Source organism: Elephas maximus, chromosome 2 (genome assembly GCF_024166365.1).
Source record: "Elephas maximus indicus isolate mEleMax1 chromosome 2, mEleMax1 primary haplotype, whole genome shotgun sequence".
In the NCBI taxonomy this organism is placed as follows: Eukaryota; Metazoa; Chordata; class Mammalia; order Proboscidea; family Elephantidae; genus Elephas; species Elephas maximus.
In genome coordinates this window covers 228,878,698-228,900,766 of record NC_064820.1, presented here as the reverse complement: position 1 = coordinate 228,900,766, position 22,069 = coordinate 228,878,698, and the positions used below count along the sequence as shown (strand labels likewise).

The window sequence follows — 22,069 nt, the reverse complement described above, 5'->3', positions numbered from 1 at the left end:
AGACCTGCCAAGACCCTAAGTCAGAAGGAGCCTGGTACCTCGCAGGGGGCTCCCTGGGCCCCGGTGCTGCTCACACCTCCCAGATGGGAGGTCGATAGCTCACCAAGACCTGAGGATCCCCAGCATGGTGCCTTCCTGTGCCTGGGGCTCAGGACATCCTGCCCACCCCTGGGTCCTGGAGCCGAACTGCCCTTCTGTGTGCATGCCTGCATCTACCAGCCCAGACTTGGGACCCCTGCCCCCAACCCCCATCCGCTCCACCTCCCTTACCAGTCTGCTTGCTGCACGCCTTTCCCCTGTCTATTGTGTGCCCATGTGCTGTGGGGCCCCCTACCAGGCCTCCACCTGCTGCCAGCCCGCTTCCTGAACCTCTTCCTGTTGCAAACCCTCCTGCTGCGTGTCCCCCCTCTGCTGCCCCATGTGCAAGCTGGCCTCCTCCTGCTGTGCCCCCACCTCCTCCTGTGTGTCCCTGGTCTGCTGCCCTGTGTGCCTCCGCCAAAACTATTGTGAGCCCATCTCAGGCCAGAAGTCCTGGTGCTGACTGGTGCATCATTTCAAAGCCACCTGGGCTTAGACCCACCTGGAAGCTGCTGGCCTCACACTCCTATCTTGAATTCCTCTCCCTCCATTTAGCCTAGTTCTTGAGTCTGCCATGCCAGCCCCTGAGCCAGAGAACATGGAATCCTGGAAAATTCACACTATAATTCCCCTGATTTAGGGCATTCTAGAACACCAGGCTGTTTCTTGCTTGTGGCATTCTTTTCAGCTCCAATGATCTGGACCTCCTCTGGATGCTGGGACACACCAATGACCTCACCTGCTTTGCCTTTTCTGTCTTCGTGTTTTGCCTCTGCAACTCCAAATTCAGCACTGTAGCTCTAGGGGGCTTCAAACATCAGCACCCAGAGTATTCTGCGGGAGACAAAATGGGGACCCCATCAGGGCCCCTGTAGTAGGGTCCTGAGTGGGTGGTTCCCTCCCACCCAGGTGTGTCCTTCTTCACCTAACAACTTTCTTTCACCCGCTGTCCATGGTCACTCTTCAGCCTGTGGCTGGCCTCTCCCTGTCAGGCCTCCACGCCGCCAGGCCATGCCCACATGGCTTCACGGGCATCACACAGCACATCTCTGCAGCTCTTACTAAAAGGAAATACTTCAGGCCTCCAGCTCCTGAGGGCTAAAAAAGTCTGCCTTCCTAGTAAAACAAACTGAGAAGCTTAAGATTGATATGTGGTTTCTTTTCTAATTGTTTGGGAGAGTTCACTGGTGAAGGTATTTGTGCCTAGAGTCGTCTTTGTAGGAAGGCTTTACTTATAGATTAAAAAAAAAAAAAAAAAATTTTTTTTTATTAGTGTCTGTTTAATACATAAGATACTAAGTTTTTACTCCTTTTGTATCAAATCTATGAGGCTTGACAAATGTATACAGTTGTGTAGGCACCACCACAATCAAGATAGTGGACTACTTCCATCGTTCCAGGAAGTTCTCTCTTGCCCATTTGTAGACAATCTACATCCCCTTTCCAGCCCCTGGCAACCACTGATCTGGTTTTTCATCTCTATTGCATTACCTTTTCCAAAATGTCATATGCATGGGATCACACAGCATTTAGTATTTTGCCATATAATAAATGGCCATAAAAGAGATATAGATGGCAAATAAGCACACGAAAAGATGCTCAAGATCATGAGTCATTAGGATAATGCAAATTATACCCCTACTGTTGTTGCTAGGTGCCAGCGATTTGGTTGCAACTCATAGCGACCGTATGTACAACAGAGTGAAACACTGCCCGGTCCTGCGCCATCCTCACAATTGTTGCTATGCTTGAGCCCATTGTTGCAGCCACTGTGTCAACCCGTCTCTTTGAGGGTCCTGCTCTTTTTCGTTAGCCCTCTACTTTACCAAACACAAAGTCCTTCTCCAGGGACTGATCCCTTCTGATAACATGTCCAAAATACATGAGATGAAGCCTCCATTCTCTCTTCTAGTGAGCATTCTTGTTGTACTTCTTTGAAGACAGATTTGTTCGTTCTTTTGGCAGTCCATGGTATATTCAGTATCCTCCACCAACACCATAATTCAAAGGCGTCAATTCTTCTTCGGTCCTCCTTATTCATTGTCCAGCTTTCACATGCATATGGGGCAATTGAAAACACCATGGCTTGGGTCAGGCGCACCTTAGTCTTCAAGGTGACATCTTTGCTTTTCGACACTTTAACGAGATCTTTTGCAGCAGATTTGCTCAATGCAACTTGTTGTTTCCTCTCTTGACCTCTGCTTCCATGGACATCGATTGTGAATCCAAAGAAAACGAACTCCTTGACAACATTAATCTTTTCTCCGTTTATCACGATGTTGCTCATTGGTGCAGTTGTGAGGATTTTTGTTTTCTTTATGTTGATGTGCAATCCATACTGAAGGCTGTGGTCTTTGTTCTTCATCAGCGAGTGTTTCAAATCCACTTCATTTTCTCCTCTGGAGAAAGATGTGTCAGTCTGCTTCTGTAAAGGTTACAGCCTTGGAAACCCTATGGGGCGATTCTACTCTGCCCTGTTGGGTCTCTGTAAGTCGGAATCATTTGACAGCAATGGATTTGGATTTTAATAGGTGATTAAAGAGTAGACAGAAGAAGATAGGAGGAATACACAGGGTCATTATACTAAAAAGAATTAGTCGATTTTCAACCATTTCGAGAGGTAGCATATGATCAGGAACCAATGGTACTGAAGGAAGAAGTCCAAGCTGGTCTGAAGGCATTGGCAAAAAACAAGGCTCCAGGAATTGATGGAATATCAATTGAGATGTTTCAACAAATGGATGCAGAGCTGGAGGTGCTCACTCATCTGTGCCAAGAAATACAGAAGACAGCTTCCTGGCCAACTGACTGGAAGAGATCCATATTTATACCTATTCCCAAGAAAGGAGATCCAACCGAATGTGGAAATGACAGAACAATATCATCAATATCACACGCAAGCAAAATTTTGCTAAAGATCATTCACAAATGGCTGCAGGAGTATATCGACAGGGAACTGCCAGAAATTCAGGCCAGTTTCAGAAGAGGACGTGGAACCAGAGATATCACTGCTGATGTCAGATGGATCCTGGCTAAGAGCAGAGAACACCAGAAGGATGTTTACCTGTGTTTTATTGACTATGCAAAGGCATTTGACCGTGTGGATCATAACAAATTATGGATAACATTTGAAGAGTGAGAATTCCAGAACACTTAATTATGCCCATAAGGAACCTGTACATAGACCAAGAGCAGTGGTTTGAACAGAGCAAAAGAATACTGTGTAAAGTCAAGAAAGGTATGCATCAGGATTCTGTCTTTCCACCGTACTTATTCAATCTGTATGCTCAGCAAATAAGCTGACAAGCTGAACAATATAAAGAAGAACGGGGTATCAGGATTGGAAGAAGACTCATTAACAACCTGTGATATGCAGATGACACAACTTGGCTTGCTGAAAGTGAAGAGGAGTTGAAGCACTTACTGATGAAAATCAAAGACCACAGCCTTCAGTACGGATTACACCGCAACATAAAGAAAACAAAAATCCTCACAACTGGACCAATGAGCAACATCATGATAAACGGAGAAAAGATTGAAGTTGTCAAGGATTTCATTTTTCTTGGATCCACAATCAATAGCCATGGAAGCAGCAGTCAAGAAATCAAAAGATGCATTGCATTGGGCAAATCTGCTGTAAAGGACCTCTTGAAAGTGTTGAAGAGTAAAGATGTCACCTTGAAGACTAAGGTGCGCCTGATCCAAGCCACGGTATTTTCAATCGTATCATATGCATGTGAAAGCTGGACAACGAATAAGGAAGACTGAAGAAGAATTCACACCTTTGAATTCTGGTGTTGGCAAAGAATATTGAATATACCATGGACTGCCAAAAGAATGAACAAACCTATCTTAGAAGAAGTACAACCAGAATGCTCCTTAGAAGCAAGGATGGTGAGACTGAGTCTTACATACTTTGGACATGTTGTCAGGAGGGATCAGTCTCTGGAGAAGGACATCATGCTTGGCAAAGTACAGGGTCAGCGAAAAAGAGGAAGACCCTCAACGAGGTGGATTGACACAGTGGCTGCAACAATGAACTCAAGAATAACAATGATTGTAAGGATGGCTCAGGACCGGGCAGTGTTTCATTCTGTTGTGCACAGGGTCGTTATGAGTTGGAACTGACTCGACTGCACCTAACAACAACAACAACAACAACAACAACAACAAAGAGTGGAAACTCTGATGGCTTAGTGGTTAAGAGTTATGGCTAGTGACCAAAAGGTCAGCAGTTCGAATCTACCAGGCATTCCTTGAAAACTCTATGGGGCAATTCTACTCTGTCCTGTAGGGTCGCTATGAGTTGTAATCAACTGGACCACAACGAGTTTGGGTTTTGTGGGCAGTTTTTAGGAGCCCTGGTGGCGCAGTGGTTAAAGCACTCAGCTGCTAACCAGAAGATCAGCAGTTCGAACCCACCAGCATGTGGCAGTCTGCTTCTGTAAAGATTTACAGCCTTGGAAACCCTATAGGGAAGTTCTACTTTGTCCTGAAGGGTTCTATGAATTGGAATCAACTTGACCGCAGTGGGTCTGGTTTTTGGTAAGGAGTCCCTGGGTGGTGCAAATGGTTAAATACACAGCTGCTAGTGAAAGATTGGCAGTTCGAATCCACCAGATGGGCCTCAGAAGAAAGATCTAGCAATCTACTTGTGAAGGGTAGCAGTAATTGAAAACCCTGCGGAGCAGTTCTTCTCTGAAACACATGGGTCGTCATGAGTTGGAACTGATGTAACAGCAACTCATTTGGTTTAGGGTTTTTTTTTTTTTTTTTTTGACTTTTTAAAAAATGTTCTTTTGTTCTTACTGAGAATGTACACAGTAAAACATACACCAATCAGCAGTTTTTATGTGTGTAATTTCTCCCGTGAGCCGCTGGTAGGTTCAGTTTCTATACGTACAATTCAGTGACACCGATTACATTTTTTGAGTTGCGTGACCATTCTTGCCCTCCTTTTCTGAGTTGTTCCTCCCCCATTAAGTCCTTGTCCCCTAAGATCCCTATCTAATCTTTCTAGCTGCTTTTGTCAATTTGATCCCATATAGATAGTTCTTAACAGAGCATAATACTAAAAAAAAAAAAAAAAATCAAGGCAGGCATTATTTACTAGTTAAACTATTTGGTTTTAAGAAGACTTAAGGGAATACTTATGTTTCAAGTTTAAAGACTACCTCATGGCAATAGTTTCAGGGGTTTGTCCAACCTCCATGGCTCCAGGAAGTCTGGACTCCATGAGAATTTGAAATTCTCTTCTGCATTTTTCCTCCTTTGATCAGGCTTCTTCTATGGAATGTTTGATCAAAATGTTCAGTAACTGTAGCCGGGCACCATTACTGAACATTTCTTACATTCCAGTTCTTCTGGTCTCATGGCAAAGGAGGCAGTTGTTCTTGGAGGCAAATAGCCACACATTTCATATCGTCCTCCTATTCCCGACTCTTCTTCTTCCTCTATTGGTCCAGGTGAACAGAGACCAATCACTGTGCCTTGGATGGCTGCTTGCAAGCTTTTAAGACCACAGGCATTACACAACAAACTACAAGACAGAACAGAAATACTAAACATGTTATTAGACTCATTAACTGGGATGTGCCATGAAGCCATGACCTCCAAAACAAGAAACCAAATGCCATGAGGCTTTTAGTTATATATAAGCAGCCTCAACAGCTATTCTTTTGTTGTTGTTGTTGTAAATATTTCCATCACATAACTTTTGCCAATTCACCTTTTTACAGGTGTACAACCTATTGACAGTAATTACAATAATCAGCTGTGCAATCCTACCCTTAGCAAAAAATACCAAACCCATTGCTGTCAAGCCAATTCCGACTCACAATGACCCTATAGGACAGAATAGAACTTCTCCATAGAGTTTCCAAACAGTGCCTGGTGAACTCGAACTGCTGACCTTTGGTTAGCAGCCATAGCTCTTAACCACTCCACCACCAGGGTTTCCAACCCTTAATCAGTGCAGTTTTTCCACTACAGTTAACCTTCCTTTTCCTCCCTCCCTTCCATCCCTGGTAACCACTAATAAACTTTGGTCTCTATACATTTGTCTTTTCTTGTCTTTTTATATAAGCAAGGTCATACAATATTTGTCCTTTTCTGACTGACTTATTTCGCTGAGCGTAACATGTAACCTCGTCAAGCTCCATCCACATCGTATCATGTCTCAAGACTTGGTTTCTTCTACTGGCTGAGTAAGTATTTCATTGTATGTATGCACCACGTTTTGTTTAATCATTCATTTGTTGATGAGCATTTAGGTTGTTTCCACCTTTTGGCTATTGCAAATAGTGCTACAGTGAACATTGACGTACAAGTCTCTAAGTCTCCATTTCAAGTCCTTCGGGTATATACCTAGGATTGGAATTGCTAGGTCATATGGTAGTTCTGTTTTTAGTTTTTTGAGAAATCGCCACACTGTTTTTCACAATGGCTGTACCATTATGCATTCTCACCAGCATCAGATAAGGCTTCCAATTTCCCCACATCCTCTACAACATGTGTTAGTTCCTGTTTGTTGTTGTTGTTTGTTTTTTGTCTTAGCCATCAGAGTGAGAGTGAAATTGTATCTCACTGTGGTTTTGATTTGTATCTCTCTCTGATGAATAATGACACTGAGCATCTTTTCAGGTGTTTGGTGGCCATTTGAATTCCTCTTTGGTAAAATGTGTATTCAAGTCCTTTGCCCATTTTGTTTTAAATATGTATTTTGCTTATTAGATTCTTGTTAGACATGTAGTTTATGAAGATATTCTCTTGGTTGGTAGCTTGTCTTTTCATTTTTTTGGTAAAGTCTTGATGAACAAAAGTTTTTTAATTTTTATGAGATCCCATTTATTTATTTTGTCTTTTGCTCTTCGTGCTTTTGTTATTGTATTAGATAATCCATTGTTAAAAACTAAGCCTGACAGCATTGCCCTACATTTTCTTCTAAGAATTTTATGGTTTTAGTTTGCACATTTAAGTCCTTAATCCATTTTGAATCTGTTTTTGTGTATGGTGTGAGGCATGGATCCTGTTTCATTTTTCTGCCTGTAGAAATTCAGTTTTCCCAACACCATATATAAAAGAGACTCTTCTTTTCCCGTTGAATGGACTTAATGCCTTTGTCAAAAATCACTTGACCATAGGTGTGTGAGTTTATTTCTACACTGTCAATTCTATTCCACTGATCTACATGTCCATTGTTATACCAGTACCAGGCTGCTTTGATCACTGTAGCTGTATGTTTTAAAATTAGGAAGTGTCAGTCCTCCTACTTTGTTCTTCTTTTTCAACATTGCTTTAGCTATTCAGGGCCGCTTGCCATCCCATGTTAAGTTGAAGATCAGTTTTTCCACTTCTGTAAAGAAGGCTGTTGGAATTATTATCAGGATAGTGTAGAAGCTATAGATTGCTTTGGGTAGTACTGACATCTTAACAGTTAATATCGTTAAGTCTTTCAACCCAAGAATACAGAACATCTTTCCACTTAAGTGTTCTTTAATCTGTTTCAGGATTGTTGTATAATTTTCATTGTTTAAGTCCCTCACGTTCCTGGTTAGGTTTATTCCTAGGTATTTTATTCTCTTTTTTTTTTTTTTTTTTTATTAAGCTTCAAGTGAACGTTTACAAATCCAATCAGTCTGTCACGTGTAAGTTTACATACATCTTACTCCGTACTCCCCTTGCTCTCTCTCTATTGAGTCAGCCCTTTCAGTCTCTCCTTTCGTGACAATTTTGCCAGCTTCCCTCTCTCTCTATCCTCCCATCCCAGCTCCAGACAAGAGCTGCCAACACAATCTCAAGTGTCCACCTGATATCATTAGCTCACTCTTCATCAGCATCTCTCTCCCACCCGCTGACCAGTCCCTTTCATGTCTGATGAGTTGTCTTCGGGGATGGTTCCTGTCCTGTGCCAACAGAAGGTCTGGGGAGCATTGCCACCGGGATTCCTCTAGTCTCAGTCAGACCATTAAGTACGGTCTTTTTACGAGAATTTGGTTTTTTTTTTTTTTACGAGAATTTGGGGTCTGCATCCCACTGATCTCCTGCTCCCTCAGGAGTTCTCTGTTGTGCTCCCTGTCAGGGCAGTCATCGATTGTGGCCGGGCACCAACTAGTTCTTCTGGTCTCAGGATGATGTAAGTCTCTGGCTCATGTGGCCCTTTCTGTCTCTTGGGCTCTTAGTTGTCGTGTGACCTTGGTGTTCTTCATTTTCCTTTGCTCCAGGTGGGTTGAGACCAATTGATGCATCTTAGATGGCCGCTTGTTAGCATTTAAGACCCCAGATGCCACATTTCAAAGTGGGATGCAGAATGTTTTCATAATAGAATTGTTTTGCCAATTGACTTAGAAGTCCCCTCAAACCATGGTCCCCAGGTCCCCACCCTTGCTCCGCTGACCTTTGAAGCATTCATTTTATCCTGGAAACTTCTTTGCTTTTGGTCCAGTCCAATTGAGCTGACCTTCCATGTATTGAGTGTTGTCTTTCCCTTCACCTAAAGCAGTTCTTATCTACTTATTAATCAGTAAAAAACCCTCTCCCTCCCTCCCTCCCTCCCCCCTTCGTAACCACAAAAGTATGTGTTCTTCTCAGTTTTTACTATTTCTCAAGATCTTATAATAGTGGTCTTATACAATATTTGTCCTTTTGCCTCTGACTAATTTCGCTCAGCATAATGCCTTCCAGGTTCCTCCATGTTATGAAATGTTTCACAGATTCGTCACTGTTCTTTATCGATGCGTAGTATTCCATTGTGTGAATATACCACAATTTATTTACCCATTCATCCGTTGATGGACACCTTGGTTGCTTCCAGCTTTTTGCTATTGTAAACAGAGCTGCAATAAACATGGGCGTGCATATATCTGTTTGTGTGAAGGCTCTTGTATCTCTAGGGTATATTCCGAGGAGTGGGATTTCTGGGTTGTATGGTAGTTCTATTTCTAACTGTTTAAGATAACGCCAGATAGATTTCCAAAGTGGTTGTACCATTTCACATTCCCACCAGCAGTGTATAATAGTTCCAATCTCTCCGCAGCCTCTCCAACATTTATTATTTTGTGTTTTTTGGATTAATGCCAGCCTTGTTGGTGTGAGATGGAATCTCATTGTAGTTTTAATTTGCATTTCTCTAATGGCTAATGATCGAGAGCATTTTCTCATGTATCTGTTGGCTGCCTGAATATCTTCTTTAGTGAAATGTGTGTTCATATCCTTTGCCCACTTCTTGATTGGGTTGTTTGTCTTTTTGTGGTCGAGTTTTGACAGAATCATGTAGATTTTAGAGATCAGGCGCTGGTCTGAGATGTCATAGCTGAAAATTCTTTCCCAGTCTGTAGGTCGTCTTTTTACTCTTTTGGTGAAGTCTTTAGATGAGCATAGGTGTTTGATTTTTAGGAGCTCCCAGTTATCGGGTTTCTCTTCATCATTTTTGGTAATGTTTTGTATTCTGTTTATGCCTTGTATTAGGGCTCCTAGGGTTGTCCCTATTTTTTCTAGCATGATGTTTATCGTTTTAGTCTTTGTGTTTAGGTCCTTGATCCACTTGGAGTTAGTTTTTGTGCATGGTGTGAGGTATGGGTCCTGTTTCATTCTTTTGCAAATGGATATCCAGTTCTGCCAGCACCATTTATTAAAAAGACTATCTTTTCCCCAATTTACTGACACTGGTCCTTTGTCAAATATCAGCTGCTCATACGTAGATGGATTTACATCTGGGTTCTCAATTCTGTTCCATTGGTCTATGTGCCTGTTGTTGTACCAGTACCAGGCTGTTTTGACTACCGTGGCTGTATAATAGTTTCTGAAATCAGGTAGAGTGAGGCCTCCCACTTTCTTCTTTTTCAGTAATGCTTTGCTTGTCCGAGGCTTCTTTCCCTTCCATATGAAATTGGTGATTTGTTTCTCTATCCCCTTAAAATATGACATTGGAATTGGGATCGGAAGTGCGTTTTATGTATAGATGGCTTTTGGTAGAATAGACATTTTTACTATGTTAAGTCTTCCTATCCATGAGCAAGGTATGTTTTTCCACTTAAGTATGTCCTTTTGAATTTCTTGTAGTAGAGCTTTGTAGTTTTCTTTGTATAGGTCTTTTACATCCTTGGTAAGATTTATTCCTAAGTATTTTATCTTCCTGGGGGCTACTGTGAATAGTATTGATTTGGTTATTTCCTCTTCGGTGTTCTTTTTATTGATGTAGAGGAATCCAAGTGATTTTTGTATGTTTATTTTATAACCTGAGACTCTGCCAAACTCTTCTATTAGTTTCAGTAGTTTTCTGGAGGATTCCTTAGGGTTTTCTGTGTATAAGATCATGTCATCTGCAAATAGTGATAACTTTACTTCCTCCTTGCCAATCCGGATATCTTTTATTTCTTTGTCTAGCCTAATTGCCCTGGCTAGGACTTCAAGTACGATGTTGAATAAGAGTGGTGATAAAGGACATCCTTGTCTGGTTCCCGTTCTCAAGGGAAATGCTTTCAGGTTCTCTCCATTTAGAGTGATATTGGCTGTTGTCTTTGCATAGATGCCCTTTATTATGTTGAGGAATTTTCCTTCAATTCCTATTTTGGTAAGAGTGTTTATCATAAATGGGTGTTGGACTTTGTCAAATGCCTTTTCTTCATCAATTGATAAGATCATGTGGTTTTTGTCTTTTGCTTTATTTATGTGATGGATTACGTTAATGGTTTTTCTGATATTAAACCAGCCTTGCATACCTGGTATAAATCCCACTTGATCAGGGTGAATTATTCTTTTGCTGTGTTGTTGGATTCTATTGGCTAGAATTTTGTTGAGGATTTTTGCATCTATGTTCATGAGGGATATAGGTCTATAATTTTCTTTTTTTGTAATGTCTTTACCTGGTTTTGGTATCAGGGAGATGGTGGCTTCATAGAATGAGTTGGGTAGTATTCCATCATTTTCTATGCTTTGAAATACCTTCAGTAGTAGTGGTGTTTACTCTTCTCTGAAAGTTTGGTAGAACTCTGCAGTGAAGCCGTCCGGGCCAGGGCTTTTTTTCGTTGGGAGTTTTTTGATTACCGTTTCAATCTCTTTTTTTGTTATGGGTCTATTTAGTTGTTCTACTTCTGAATGTGTTAGTTTAGGTAGGTAGTGTTTTTCCAGGAATTCATCCATTTCTTCTAGGTTTGCAAATTTGTTAGAGTACAATTTTTCGTAGTAATCTGAAATGATTCTTTTAATTTCATTTGGTTCTGTTGTGATGTGGTCCTTCTCGTTTCTTATTCGGGTTATTTGTTTTCTTTCCTGTATTTCTTTAGTCAGTCTAGCCAATGGTTTATCAATTTTGTTAATTTTTTCAAAGAACCAGCTTTTGGCTTTGTTAATTCTTTCAATTGTTTTTCTGTTCTCTAATTCATTTAGTTCAGCTCTAATTTTGATTATTTGTTTTCTTCTGGTGCCTGATGGATTCTTTTGTTGCTCACTTTCTATTTGTTCAAGTTGTAGGGACAGTTCTCTGATTTTGGCTCTTTCTTCTTTTTGTATGTGTGCATTTATCGATATAAATTGGCCTCTGAGCACTGCTTCTGCTGTGTCCCAGAGGTTTTGATAGGAAGTATTTCATTCTCGTTGCATTCTATGAATTTCCTTATTCCCTCCTTAATGTCTTCTATAACCCAGTCTTTTTTCAGGAGGGTATTGTTCATTTTCCAAGTATTTGATTTCTTTTCCCTAGTTTTTCTGTTATTGATTTCTAGTTTTATTGCCTTGTGGTCTGAGAAGATGTTTTGTAATATTTTGATGTTTTGGATTCTGCAAAGCTTTGTTTTATGACCTAATATGTGGTCTATTCGAATGTTCCATGTGCGCTAGAAAAAAAAGTATACTTTGCAGCAGTTGGGTGGAGAGTTCTGTATAAGTCAATGAGGTCAAGTTGGTTGATTGTTGTAAGTAGGTCTTCCGTGTCTCTATTGAGCTTCTTACTGGATGTCCTGTCCTTCTCCGAAAGTGGTGTGTTGAAGTCTCCTACTATAATTGCGGAGGTATCTATCTCGCTTTTCAATTCTGTTAAAATTTGATTTATGTATCTTGCGGCCCTGTCATTGGGTGCATAAATATTTAATATGGTTATGTCTTCCTGATCAATTGTCCTTTTTATCATTATATAGTGTCCTTCTTTATCCTTTGTGGTGGATTTAAGTCTAAAGTCTATTTTGTCAGAAATTAATATTGCTACTCCTCTTCTTTTTTGCTTATTGTTCGCTTGATATACTTTTTTCCATTCTTTGAGTTTTAGTTTGTTTGTGTCTCTAATTCTAAGGTGTGTCTCTTGTAGGCAGCATATAGATGGATCGTGTTTCTTTATCCAGTCCGTGACTCTCTGTCTCTTTATTGGTGCATTTAGTCCATTTACATTCAGCGTAATTATAGATAAATAAGTTTTTAGTGCTGTCATTTTGATGCCTTTTTATGTGTGTTGTTGACAATTTCATTTTTCCACTTACTTTTTTGTGCTTAGACGTTTTTCTTAGTAAATTGTGAGATCCTCATTTTCATAGTGTTTGACTTTTTGTTAGTTGAGTCGTTACGTTTTTCTTGGCTTTTATCTTGAGTTATGGAGTTGTTATACCTTTTTGTGGTTACCTTATTATTTACCCCTATTTTTCTAAGTAAAAACCTAACTTGTATTGTTCTATATTGCCTTGTATCACTCTCCATATGGCAGTTCAATGCCTCCTGTATTTAGTCCCTCTTTTTGATTATTGTGATCTTTTACCTATTGACTTCCATGATTCCCTGTTATGTGTATTTTTTTTTAATTAATCTTAATTTGTTTGTTTTTGTGATTTCCCTATTTGAGTTGATATCAGGACGTTCTGTTTTGTGACCTTGTATTGTGCTGGTACCTGATATTATTGGTCATCAGGCCAAACAATCTCCTTTAGCATTTCTTGCAGTCTTGGTTTAGTTTTTGCAAATTCTCTAAACTTGTGTTTATCTGTAAATATCTTAATTTTGCCTTCATATTTCAGAGAGAGTTTTGCTGGATATATGATCCTTGGCTGGCAGTTTTTCTCCTTCAGTGCTCTGTATATGTCGTCCCATTCCCTTCTTGCCTGCATGGTTTCTGCTGAGTAGTCTGAACTTATTCTTATAGATTCTCCCTTGTAGGAAACCTTTCTTTTCTCCCTGGCTGCTTTTAAAATTTTCTCTTTATCTTTGGTTTTGGCGAGTTTGATGATAACATGTCTTGGTGTTTTTCTTTTTGGATCAATCTTAAATGGGGTTCGATGAGCATCTTGGAGAGATATCCTTTCGTCTTTCATGATGTCAGGGAAGTTTTGTGTCAGGAGTTCTTCAACTATTTTCTCTGTGTTTTCTGTCCCCCCTCCCTGTTCTGGGACTGCAATCACCCGCAAGTTATCCTTCTTGATAGAGTCCCAAGTGATTCTTAGGGTTTCTTCATTTTTTTAAATTGTTTTATCTGATTTTTTTTCAGCTATGTTGGTGTTGATTCCCTGGTCCTCCAGAAGTCCCAGTCTGCATTGTAATTGCTCGAGTCTGCTCCTCTGACTTCCTATTGCGTTGTCTAATTCTGTAATTTTATTGTTAATCTTTTGGATTTCTACATGCTGTCTCTCTATGGATTCTTGCAACTTATTAATTTTTCCACTATGTTCTTGAATAATCTTTTTGAGTTCTTTAACAGTTTTATCAGTGTATTCCTTGGCTTTTTCTGCAGTTTGCCTTATTTCGTTTGTGATGTCTTGAAGCATTCTGTAAATTAGTTTTTTATATTCTGTACCTGATAATTCCAGGATTGTATCTTCATTTGGGAAAGATTTTGATTCTTTTGTTTGGGGGGTTGTAGAAGCTGTCATGGTCTGCTTCTTTATGTGGTTTGATATGGACTGCTGTCTCTGAGCCATCACTGGGAAACTAGTTTTTCCAGAAAATCCGCTAAAAAAAAATGCAGTCAGATCCCTATCAGAGTTCTCCCTCTGGCTCAGGCAATTCGGATGTTAATGAAGCAGCCTGGGGAGGGTGGGGGAGGGATTAGCGAGATAGGAGAGTAGCACTTCAGAATATAGCCAGAGTTGCTTGTCTTGCTTGGAATGACTATTATATCTGAGATTCCCGTGGGGCACGTCGCCTATGTGTGCTGGCTGTGTGGAGATTGCCCCCGGGGGGGTCTGGCCCGCTGAAGTCACGGTCAGATCCTCCGCTGCCAGCCCCACGCCCAACGTCAAGGTTCCTCTGCTGGGACGGTGCACTCTCGACTCCAAAATCAGTCGCTGCCTCCCAGGGACTTCACGTCCCGCCAGCCGCGTTGCTGTGCCGCCCCCGAGAACCGGCTGAGCCCCCTCCCGGGGTTAGTTCAGGTGAGGGGAGCAGCTCCCCATGCTTGTGCCGTGACCGCGTGTCCCGGCTGGGACGTTGCTCTCCCCGCTCCAAGACCAGTCGCTGCCTCCCAGGGACTTCTCCCACCAGCTGCGTCGCCACGCCGCCCACGCGAACCAGCTGGGCCCCCTCCCGGGGTTAGTTCAGGGGAGTGAAGCAGCTCTCCGTGCTTGTACCGTGCCTGCGCCCAGTCAAAATCCCTGCGGGACGGTTTCCCGGCTGGGACGCTGCTCTCCCCGCTCCAAGATCAGTCACTGCCTCCCGGGGACTTCTCCCACCGGCTGCGTCGCCACGCCGCCTACGCGAACCGGTTGGGCCCCCTCCCGAGTGAGTTCGGGGGCTAGGGCTGGGCCCCTTGTTTGTGCCGTCTGCTCCCCTGGGCTGTGCCCTAAATCGGGCGCCGAAGGTTACCTGACTGGTACGCTGGCTCCAGGCTCTGAATACAATCGCTGCTTCCCTGTATTTGTTTGTTCTCTGTCTCTAAATCTGTATTTGTTGTTCAGGGTTCGTAGATTCTTATGTATGTGATTGATTCACTTGTTTTTCCGAGTCTTTGTTGCAAGAAGGATCCGAGGTATCGTCTACCTAGTCCGCCATCTTGGCCCCGCCTCCCGGTATTTTATTCTCTTAAATGCTATTGTAAATGGAATTGTTTTCCTAATTTCCCTCTCAGATTTATCTTTGCTGGTGTATAGAAACTCAAGTGATTTGTGTTTGTTGACATTGTACAGTGCAACTTTGCTAAATTCCTGTATTAGTTCTAGAAGTTTTCTTGCGGACTCTTTGGAACTTTCTATATATCGGATCATATCATCCATGAATAGACATAATTTTACTTCTTCTTTTTCAATCTGGATACCTTTTATTTCTTTTTCTTGTCTTATTGCTCTGGCTAGGATCCTAATATAATATCGAGTAGACGTAGTGAAAGTGGGCACCCTTTTCTTCTTCTCAGTTCCAAGGGGAAAATTCTCAGTCTTTCTCCGTTAAGTACAATGTTGGCTGTTGGCTTTTAATATATGTCCTGAATCATATTGAGAAATTTCCTTTCTATTCCTATCTCCTTTAGGGTTTTCATCAAAAAGCGATGTTGGATTTAACGAAGGCTTTTTTTTTTCATTCATAGACATGATCGTGTGGTTCTTTTCCTTTGTTCTATTGATGTGGTGTATTATACAGTATGATTCTTTTAATATGCTGTTGGATTCTATTCATTAGTATTTTGTGGAGGGTTTTTCATCTATATTTCTAAGAAATTTGTTGTTGTTAGGTCCTGTCGAATTTGTTCTGAGTCATCATGACCCTGTGTACAACAGAACAAAACACTGCTCAGTCCTGTGCTATCCTGTGCCATCCTCGCAGTTGTTAGGTTTGAGCCCATTGTTACAACCACTGTGTCATTCCAGCTTATCGAGGCTCTTCCTTTTTTTCTCTGGCCCTCTGCTTTACCAAGCCTGAAGTCCTTCTCCAGGGACTGGTCCCTCCTGATAAAATGTCCCAAGTACGTGAGACAAAGTCTTGCCTTCTTAGCATCCAAGGAGCACTCTGGCTATATTTCTTTCAAGACAGACTTGTTCATTCTTCTGGCAGCCCATGGTATATTCAATATTCTTTGCCAATACCATTTTTTTTTTAATACCATAAGTCAAAGGCATCAATTCTTCTTCAATCTTCCTTATTCATTGTCCAGATTCTTTGCCAATATCATAAGTCAAAGGCATCAATTCTTCTTCAATCTTCCTTATTCATTGTCCAGATTTCACATGCATATGAGGCAACTGAAAATGCCATGGCTTGGGTCAGGTGCACCTTAGTCCTCAAAGTGACATCTTGCTTTTTAACACTTTAAAAAGTCATTTGCAGCTGATTTGCCCAATGAAATGCATTATTTGATTTCCTGACTGCTGCTTCCACGGACGTTGATTGTGGTTCCAAGTAAAATGAAATCCTTGACTACTTCAATCTTTTCTCCATTTATCATGATGTTGGTTATTGGTTCAGTTGTGAGAATTTTTGTTTTCTTTATGTTGAGGTTTAATCCATAATGAAGGCTGTGATCTTAGATCTTCATCAGTAACTGCTTCAAGTCCTCTTCACTTTCAGCAAGCAAGGTTGTGTTATCTGCATATCACAGGTTGTTAATGAGTCTTCCACTGGTCCTGATGCCACATTCCTCTTCCTATAGTACAGCCTCTCAGATTACATGCTTGGCATACAGATTGAATAAGTATGGTCATCTTAGGCTGAGTTCTCTAGACAAGCAAAACCAGTAAAGCATACAAATATATATAGAGGAAAGATTCACACGAAGGAAATGGCTCGTACCGTTGCAGAGCTCTTAATGTCAGGATAGAGGCTTCCCCTGATTCATGTAGCCTCAGGGGCTGGTGAACTCAAGATCAGCAGATGGGAGGGCAGGGCCATTTCTCACATTCTGTGAAAATCAACAAATCCCAAGATCAGCAGGCAAGATTGAAGGCAAGCTCAAGTCCCAAGAACTGGAGGTCAGACGAACAGGAGCCAGCTACAGGATCCAGAATGATCAAAAGCCCCTGAGCCCTGCCAGAACATCTGCCCACACTGGATGCAGGCCACAAGCCCAAGGAAACTCCCCTTCAATGGATTGGCTACTCACAGCAGATCCCATCACAGAGGTGATCACATATTAAATGTCAACAGGGAAGCAACCACAACATCATACAACTGCAAAAAACACTGAGAATCATGGCCCAGCCAAGTTGACACAGAATTTTAACCACCACAATAGTGAAAGGATACAATCCAGACACACACCTGTCTTGATTTTAAACCACCCAGTATGCCCTTATTCTGTTTGAATGACAACTGCCTCTTTTGCAGCAGATTTGCCCAGTGCAATATGTCTTTTGATTTCTTGACTACTGCTTCCATGAGCATTGATTGTGGATTTGAGTAGAAAGAAATCCTGGACAACTTCATTCTTTTTTCCATTTATCATGATGTTCTTTATTGGTCCATTGTGAGGATTTTTGTTTTCTTTATGTTGAGGTATAATCCATAATGAAGGCTGTGGTCTTTGTTCTTCATCAGTAAGTGCTTCAAGTCCTCTTCACTTTCAGCAAGCAAGGTTGTGTCATCTGCATAACTCAGGTTATTAATGAGTCTTCCTCCAATCCTGATCCCCATTCTTCTTCATATAGTCCAGCTTCTCTATTTGCTCAGCATACAGATTGAATAAGTATGGTGAAAGGATTCAACCCGACACACACCTTTTTTTACTTTAAACCACGCAGTATCCCCTTGTTGTCTTCAAATGACTGCCTCTTGATCTATGTACAGGTTTCTCATGAGCACAATTAAGTGTTCTGGAACTCCCATTCTTTGCAATGTTATCCATAATTTGTTACGATCCACACAGTCGAATGCCTTTGCATAGTCAATAAAACAGAGGTAAACATGTTTCCCCCCATGTGTCTGTCACTTTGTTGTACTGTGGGGGCTTGTGTGTTGCTGTGATGCTGGAAGCTATGACACTGGTTTTCAGATACCAGCAGGGTCACCCATGGCGGACAGGTATTAGCTGAGCTTCCAGACTAAGACAGACTAGGAAGAAGGACTCGGCAGTCTACTTCTGAAAAGCATTAGCCAGTGAAAACCTTATGAATAGCAGCAGTACATTGTCTGATACAGTGCTGGAAGATGAGCCTCCCCAGGTTGGAAGGTACTCAAAAGATGACTGAGTAAGAGCTGCCTGCTCAAAGTAGAGTTGACCTTAATGACATGGATGGAGTCAAGCTTTTAGGATCTTCATTTGCTGATGTGGCATGACTCAAAATCAGAAGAAACAGTTGCAAACATACATTAATAATGGGAACACGGAGTGTATGAAGTATGAATCTAAGAAAATTAGAAATGATCAAAAATGAAATGGAACGCATAAACAGCAATATCCTAGCCATCAGTGAGCTGAAATGGACTGGTACTGGCCACTTTGAATCAGACAATCATATGGTCTACTATGCAGGGAATGACAACTTGAAGGGAAATGGCTTCAAAAAGAACATTTCAAGATTTATCCTGAAGTACAACGCTGTCAGTGATAAGATCCAAGAAAGGCCAGTTAATTCCACTATTATTCAAATTTACGCACCAACCACTAAGGCCAAAGATGAAGAAATTGAAAAGATTTTTATCAACTTCTGCAGTCTGAAATTGATCAAACGTGCAATCAGGATGTGCAGATAATTACTGGTGATTGGAATACAAAAGTTGGAAACAAAGAAGAAGGACCGGTAGTTGGAAAATATGACATCGGTGACAGAAATGATGCCAGAGATCACATGATTGAATTTTGCAAGACCAACGACTTCTTCATTGCAAACACCTTTCTTTTACCAACATATACATGGCCCGTGCCAGATGGAATACCCAGGAATCAAAACAACTACCTCTGTGGAAAGAGATGACGGAAAAGCTCTATATCATCAGTCAGAACAAAGCCAGGCACTGACTGTGGATCAGACCATCAATTACTCATATGTTAAGTTCAGGTTGACACTAAAGATGAGAGTCGATGAGAGCCAAAGTACGACCTTTAGTATATCCCACCTGAATTTAGAGACCACCTCAATAATAGATTTGATGCATTGAACACTAATGACTGAAGACCAGATGAGTTGCGGAATGACATCAAGGACATCATACACAAAGAAAGCAAGAAGTCATTACAAAGACAGGAGAAAAAGAAAAGACCTAACTGGATGTCAGAAGAGACCCCGAAACTTGTTATTGAACGCTGGGTAGCTAAAGCAAAGGGAAAAAAAATGATGACGTAAAAGAGCTGAACAGAAAATTTCAAAGGATGGCTCGAGAAGACAAAGTAGAGTATTATGTTGACATGCAAAGACCTGGAGATAGAAAACCAAAAGGGAAAAATACGCTCAGCATTTCTCAAGCTGAAAGAACTGAAGAAACAATTTAAGCCTCGAGTTGTAATACTGAAGGGTTCTACAGGGAAAATATTAAATAACACGGGAAGCATCAAAAGAAGATGGAAGGAATACACAGTCACTGTAGCAAAAAGAATTGGTCGACATTCAACCATTTCAGGAGGTAACATACGATCAGGAACCGACGGTACTGAAGAAAGAAGTCCAAGCGGCACTGAAGGCATTGGTGAAGAACATTGATGAAGGCTCCGGGAATTGACGGAACACCAACTGAGACGTTTCAACGAGTGGATGCAGTGCTGGAAGTGCTCACTTGTCTATGCCAAGAAATTTGGAAGACAGCTACCTGGCCAACCGACTGGAGGAGATCCATATTTATGCCTATTCTCAAGACAGGTGATCCAACCGAATGTGGAAATTATAGAACAATATCATTAATATCACATGCAAGCAAAATTTTGCTGAGGATCATTCAAAAGCAGCTGCAGCAGTGTGTCAACAGGGAGCTGCCAGAAATTCAGGCCGGATTTAGAAGAGGACATAGAACCAGGGCTATCACTGCTGATGTCAGATGGGTCCTGGCTGAAAGCAGAGAACACCAGAAGGATGTTTACCTGTGTTTTATTGACTATGAAAAGGCATTTCCCTGTGTGGATCATAACAAATTGTGGATAACATTGCAGAGAATGGGGATTCTGGAACACTTAATTGTGCTCATGAGGAATCTGTGCGTGGATCAAGAGGCAGTTGTTCGAACAGAACAAGGGGATAACGCACGGTGTAAAGTCAGGAAGGATGTGCGTTAAAGTTATATACTTTCACCATACCTATTCAATCTGTGGAAACCCTAGTGGTGTGGTTTTTAAGAGCTATGGCTGCTAACCAAAAGGTTGGCAGTTCAAATCCACCAGGTGCTCCTTGGAAACCATATGAGGCAGTTCTACTCTGTCCTATAGGGTCGCTACAAGTCAGAATCAACTCGACAGCTACAGGTACTCAATTTGTATGTTGATCAAATAATCCGAGAAGCTGGACTATATGAAGAAGAACTGGGCATCAGAATGGGAGAAAGACTCATTAACAACCTGACGACATAACCTTGCTTGCTGAAAGTGAAGAGGGCTTGAAGCACTTACTGATGAAGATCAAAGACCACAGCCTTCAATATGGATTACACCTCAACATAAAGAAAACAAAAATCCTCACAACTGGACCAATAAGCAACATCGTGATAAATAGAGAAAAGATTGAGGTTGTCAAGGATTTCGTTTTACTTGGATCCACAATCAACACCCATGGAAACGGCAGTTAAGAAATCAAAAGAGGCATTGCTTTGGGCAAATCTGCTGTGAGAGATCTCTTTGAAGTGTTAAAAAGCAAAGATGTTATATTAAGGACTAAGGTGCACCTGACCCAAGCCATGGTATTTTCAATTGCATCATATGCATATGAAAGCTGGACAATGATTAAGGAAGACCGAAGAATTGATGCCTTTGAATCACGGTGTTGGCGAAGAATATTGAGTATACCCTGGACTTCCAAAAGAACGAACACATCTGTCTTGAAAAAAGTACATCCAGAATGCTCCTTAGAAGCAAGAATGGCGAGACTACATCTCATATACTTTGGACATGTTAATCAGGAAGGATCAGTCCCTGGAAAAGGATATCATGTTTGGCAAAGTAGAGGTCAGCAAAAAAGAGGAAGACCCTCAATGAGGTGGACTGACACAGTGGCTGCAACAGTGGGCTCAAGCATAGCAACAACTGTGAGAATGGCACAGGACCCAGCAGTGTTTCATTCTGTTGTACATAAAGTAGCTATGAGTCAGAACTGATTCGATGGCACCTAACAACAATAAAAGATAATCAATATATCTGTAGTCATATATACAAACTAAAATTATAACAAGATACCTATTAGAAAGCCTAAAATTATTAAAAAAAAAAAAAAAGACAAAACCTCACAACATCAAGTACTGGCAAGGGTATATAAAAACTAGAACTTCTATACATTGCTGATGGAAATGCAAAACGGTACAGCCATTTTGGAAAATAGTTTTGCAGTTTCCTATCAAGTTAAACATTCACTTATCACATGACCCAGCAATCCCACTCGCAGGCTTTTAGCCAAGAAATAGGAGAACTTATTATCATGTAGAAACCTGTGTACAATGCGTGTAGCAGCTTTGTTCAAAATTCCTGAAAACAGGACACAGCCAAAATGTTCTTCGTACACTGAATGGATCAAGCAACTGTGGTGAATATACTATGGAATACTATTCAGCAGTAAAAAAATAAACTATTGATGTCCATAGCAACATGGGTGAATCTCAAATGCATTTTTCTAAGTGAAAGAAACCAGACCTAAAAGGCATTCTACTGTATGATTCCATTTATATGAAATTCCAGAAAAGACAAAATTATAGCCATGGAGTGTCAGTGATTGCCAGAGATCCTGGATGGGCAGAGGAGCTGCTACAATGGGGAAACACAAAGGAATATGGGGGGGCAGGGGGGTGAAGGAATTCTTCTCAGTGGTATTGGGGAGTGTACAGGGTGTTCTGCATCCGTCAAAATTCCTAGAACTGTACACCTCAAAGAATTAATAAAGAAGAACGAAATCTGTACTGGAAGAAGTACAGCCAGAATGCTCCTTAGAAGCAAGGATGGCGAGACTGCATCTTACATACTTTGGAC

General features: G+C 41.2%; 1 protein-coding gene across 1 annotated transcript in view; it reads left to right on the top strand.

Moving 5' to 3' along the window:
* The window catches only part of TSPEAR (thrombospondin type laminin G domain and EAR repeats), a 93,305-nt gene that overhangs the window by 5,263 nt on the left and 65,973 nt on the right, over positions 1–22,069 (top strand). The gene's annotated exons all lie outside the window — the stretch shown is intronic.